We start from the raw sequence: 5,286 nt of genomic DNA, 5'->3' as shown, positions 1-5,286 counted from the left end.
TGCACTCATGTATATATCATGTATATATCTATCCACTTAGCACTTTTAATTCTTATTCTTATTTTTATATATCATGTATATATCTATCCACTTAGCACTTTTAATTCTTATTCTTATTTTTATATTCTTATGACAGTATGTTTGCAGTGAAGCACCGCAGCAATTTCCTAATGTTGTAAACCTGCTCAACATTTGGCAATAAACCCCTTTCTGATTTCTGATTTCTCTTCTGCTAATAGCTAATTAATGTCATTTTAATAAATTTTATATAATTAATGCTAATTAACAGTGCATTTACAATTTAATGTCATGACATGTTATTTTTTGAACCTTTAATGACAGGTTAAGTTAAACCCTCAGGTGAACTGAACTGTGCTTGTTTGATAAAATCTGCTCCTTTTGAAGTTTTAACCTTGTGAAAGTTTATGAGTTATAGTATAATGATCATAGTTAATTTTAAAAATAAACCTCAAACATGCACTATGACAAATGTCAGAACCTTTTTGTGGTCTTTAGAGATAGAAAACTTTACATTCCAGGTCTCCAAAAACCCTGTTTCAAAACAAATGAAAAGCTGAAAGGTGTGGGTTTTTTTGTGTTAACTAATTACTGTGGAAAGCAACAATCACGGTGATATAGTGGTGATTAAAATGTGTTCAGAATTTGCAAATTGAGAATATATCTTATAAGTCATAGCACACTACTCTCCCCCAATTAGCTGCCTAAATAACTTAAAATTAGTCGTACTGATATCGGCAATACTGGCCCTATATTTACTTGATATTGGATTGATACCAAAATTTGTAGTGTGCCACAGCACAGCTGTGAATGTGGGAAAGTGTGAAATGTCCAGGCAAGTGTATACATGTTAAATGACAAGATATATGTGTTTAGATAGCGTCAATTAACACACAACTTAAGGTTTTTTATTTCGATATGATAATTCTTCATAATTAAACAATAAGAACAAATAGTCTGATGACCTGTAGTCATTATGAAACGACCAACAAAACATTATGAAGAATTTGAAATACAGTAACACATTAAGTTTTTGTACAAAGTATCGGTATCGGACCAGTGTCGTTGACACCACCCTGAATTTCACTTGGTAACGGATCGGAAAGGAAATCAGTAGTATCGCACATCACCAGTCAGCGCCAAAATTCAGCCAGCTCTTCTTCTTCGTGCCACGCAAGTACTTCCGGGTCACTCCATACAGCCATATCATTGACCCAACAGTTACGCGATATAAAGCAGCTTTAGACACGTTAGTTTGTTAGGCACTAAGACCTTCAGCTGACATGTTATTTAGCCATAAGTTAAAATGTACTTGAATCATGACGCTCCTGTCATTACCGCTGTTAAACACGTCTTAGCAGCTTTTCTCAACAGAAGTCAGTAAATGCACCGATGGTCGTCATCGCGTTTAAACAAACATTATTCTCTCGATATATTCAATCACTATATCAAAGGTGTAAAATCAGTAAACATCAGTGACGTGACGCCACATCTGTTTCAGGGTTATAAGCTCAACTGCAGGCTTAATGCAGTGAGCTCCAGTGGCGCAATCGGTTAGCGCGCGGTACTTATATGACAGTACACTGTAGAGCAATGCCGAGGTTGTGAGTTCGAGCCTCACCTGGAGCAGCCTTTTGATAGTACGCCCTGAAGTTACCCGTGTTTAATCTTTTTTTGTAAATCGACCTCTGACAGCTTGTCACCCGCATCACAGGGTGATTGATAGACTTATTAAAAATTCACTGTAAACAAATTATTGTCGACGCTCAAAGTTTGTACGCTGGCTCCATTTAAACTAAAGATAATACAAATTTAAATATGACAAGCCTACTTTTTAATCCAATTAGTTTTAATTATTAGTTCTAATTATCTAACTTACAGTTTTAAATTTGAATGCTGGACTACGTAGTTATTAGACACTTAAGCGACACTTGCGCTTCAACGCCAGCAGGAGGCAGCAACTCTCCATCTCTGCGCCTTCTCACTCTGACAGGGAAGTGAAATGTTGAATTCGTATTCCCCCGTCTTGCACGATGTGATATTTTATATGATATTTTAGAAAATATAAAAACTTTAAGAAAGTAATAGATGAATACATGAATATTTTTGCATCTTTGTGCAACGAATTTATTATATATACACAGTTTATTCATTCCGTGTGTGTGCCCCACCCCCGCGGTTTCAAACCTTTTGCTTCCATTACAGAGCTTGTACTCAAGCTGCTGATATGAACACCATAACACGGTTTGAATACAAAAACAAATTTCAAAGCACGTGATTCACTGCTGAGCGACAAGTGTATGCAGTAGATTTCCAAAACTGTGACTTCACGTTTCCCCTTGCCCTTGTACCACTAGATGTCGCTGTTGTCCAACGTTTGGATTAGCTGCGCTGTTTTTCCTGACGTTTGAATCTGACTGGCTGTCTCTGCTGTTTGAATAAAAACAGTTTCCCCCCAACGTCTTCACATGTCTGTACTCTGTGTGTTCTCATCTGTCTGCACGTTCTGCACATATGGATGTCTGCATTTTATTGATGTATTTTTAAAAGACTGACGAAACTATCTTTTGGAGTAAGTCATGACTGAGGTCTATCTTTGTGACGCTGTAAATGAAAATACGTATGAGTAGAGCAGGGGAAAAGCTGATTTACTATATTTGTCGTGTGTACGATATAAAAATGGACAGGCAGTGCTACAAGATGATATGATGCAAAGCTGAAATCATTTGCCTCAGATAAGTCGAAAACGAGGTCTACTGAAAGACTTTCACTGTTCAAGACATTACCCGTGTCTCCTCCAGTCCAAGCAAACACACTTTGTTAGTTTTCTTTACATTTTCATTGCAGTGCCTATCATCACCACACCTTGCCTGTTTGCCCAAACATTTGCAGGAGTGTCCTTTCATTCTGCCAATGTTATCTTTTCACCCCCTTCTCCCTTCACTTGGTGTCCAGTGAGAACCAGCTTTATTCTCTCAGCATGTGCTTTATCTATATTAGAATAAATGTGTCAGAGCAGGAAAAGCAAAAATGGTTAAGCAAACAGTAGATTTCTGTTATCGTTAAGAGCCAAAGACATACAGTCTGAGATATAATTATGTGAGAGGAATTGTAATGCAGATAAAGAAAATAGCAGCATTAAAGCTAAATGCAGTCAGTGATTTTATTTACATAGTGCATTTGTGTTGACATTACAGCATCAGAGAGAAAGCTCAACAAGCAGAAGTTACCCAGTGGGGTGGACGAACTCCACTGCAGAAGAAAGGGAACTGCAGGGCTTTCTGGATAAGGGGGCCACTAGAGAAAACAGAAAAGAGGAGTGCAGGGTGACTACGACCAACAAAACAGATAGGAAAGCATAAACTATGGGAGAGAGTAGACAAATGTTAGAATGTAAACAGTTTTAAAGTGTTGGCTCACAGTCATTAAATTTATGGGCTAAAGTGGTTGATTAAGAACTTGCTTTGGAGTGGCTGCAGCTCAGGAGGTACAGCAGGCAATCTACTAATCGGAGGGATGGTGGTTTAAATCACTGCTGTTTCAGTATGCATGCCAAAGTATCCTTGGGCAAGATACTAAATGCCAAGTTGCTGATGTGTTCATTGAAGTGTAGACAGTAAACAGAAAGTGAGTGACACAAGTTATTTAAAGAAGAAAAACACTGTATGTGAACCAGCCTACTTACTTGTTTTGCCCAAACACACCCAAAGGACAAACCAAAATGAGTATCATATTCACAGAAAACAAGCTCCATGTCATCTGACATGTTGACAATTTGCCTTTTGATTGCATTTTCACATAAAGGCACTTCATAGCTTTGGCTTGCTGGGATGTAAAAGCGGAGCCATTTCAGTGATTTAAAGCTTTGCTTTTGTGGGAGTTCGTGTGTATGGCTGATATTTAGCAGTGAGAAAATAAGTCATTGAAAACATCTGATGGGAAAGGAAGAGTGGTGAGTGTGACGAAGAGAATAAACAGGATACAAAGGCGCGATAATTGCGAGCCTGTAGGTGTTGTGGCAAGACCTGTTCTTGGATCTCTAACCTGATCTGGCTTGCATGCACCAATCAGAGCAGAAACTGGTGTGGTCTTTTATGATACAAATTAACCACAGAGACTTTTATTTAATAAATTCCAAATTCATTTTACACGAGTGCAATTTATGTACCTGTTGAGACTGCCATCTTTAGAATGATTGCTTCCCACAAGAACGGTTTGTGCCAGAAGCGTTGCATGTACATATACATTGAACAAAAATCCCTCAACTTCAGTGCAGCATTTCAGTTTTGAAATGTATCTTGCAATAGTAAAATAGGATCTTTAGATCCCCGACTGCCCCCGGGCTGTTACTAACCACACAGCTATGTGTCACAAGCTGTAATTCACATCTGTCTTTGGTTAGCAGAGTGCTCACTCACTATCTAGCCGTCTGACAGCTCCCAGGCCCAGCTGTTATGTATTGTGGCCCGTGGGCTCTGCTCTTCGTTACGTGTGAAGGTATAATTATTATCATTATTGTTTTGTTTTGCTTTTTTTCTTCCACTGCTCTCTCAAACCCAGAGGGACTTTACTGATGGAGTGCCTGTCAAGTCACCGAAAGGAAATGATGTCATTTTTCCTGGCTGCACACCAGTGAAACTTCAGGTCAAAGGTGTGTCTTGTCAGAAGGGGAGATGTGTGTGAGCTAGATGTGACCCGCAGCCGGGGAGGGTTGAATAAGTTTTTGAGGAGGACGTGAGATAATGGTTTGTTCCTGGGAAGTCAATTATGTTTGTGGCTGGTCTTTCTGGGGAAGTGTGTGAATGTTGGGAGTCATCTGGTGAAGAATTCCCAGCCGTGCCATTTACATTTTTTCCAACTTCTGCTTTCCCAAGGTAAACTGTGAATGTCTCCAGCACTTTATTATTATCATCTGCCTCAACAGCTGATAGTTTGCCTGTCTGTGTGATTGTGTGTGTGGATGGATATGGGACATTGTGTAAGAGACCTTGAGATTAAAAGTAGTAAAATAGCAAAGTCACTCAAAGGGCTGTCCTTACAGTTTACAAAGTGGTAAAGGAACAATCCAACAGTTTCCAGAGGTGAACTGTGGCCTCAGAAGCAAAAGTATCGACTTCTCCAGTCTGAACAGAAGATTTTGCTAAAGCTAACAGGACGCTAGCAGTCCACAGTTTCAAGGTTCAAGGTTCTTTATTTGTCACATGCATAGTTATACAAGTTAACACACAGTGAAATGTAGCCTGACACGCTCCTCGACATGTGCAAAAA

The 5,286-nt window shown here is 39.0% G+C and overlaps 1 non-coding gene across 1 annotated transcript; it reads left to right on the top strand.

Annotated features, from left to right (window-relative positions):
- The first annotated feature begins 1,553 nt into the window (after window positions 1–1,553).
- On the top strand, window positions 1,554–1,647 carry trnai-uau (transfer RNA isoleucine (anticodon UAU)). The gene is made up of 2 exons: window positions 1,554–1,591; window positions 1,612–1,647. It is a non-coding gene; the product is annotated as a tRNA-Ile (tRNA).
- Window positions 1,648–5,286: the final 3,639 nt, after the last annotated feature.

Source organism: Pundamilia nyererei, unplaced genomic scaffold (assembly GCF_000239375.1).
Source record: "Pundamilia nyererei isolate P.nyererei 1_Seehausen unplaced genomic scaffold, PunNye1.0 scaffold00062, whole genome shotgun sequence".
NCBI classification, from domain to species: domain Eukaryota; kingdom Metazoa; phylum Chordata; class Actinopteri; order Cichliformes; family Cichlidae; genus Pundamilia; species Pundamilia nyererei.
The sequence above is the reverse complement of the archived record's forward strand: the minus strand, read 5'-3'. Positions and strand labels throughout refer to the sequence as shown.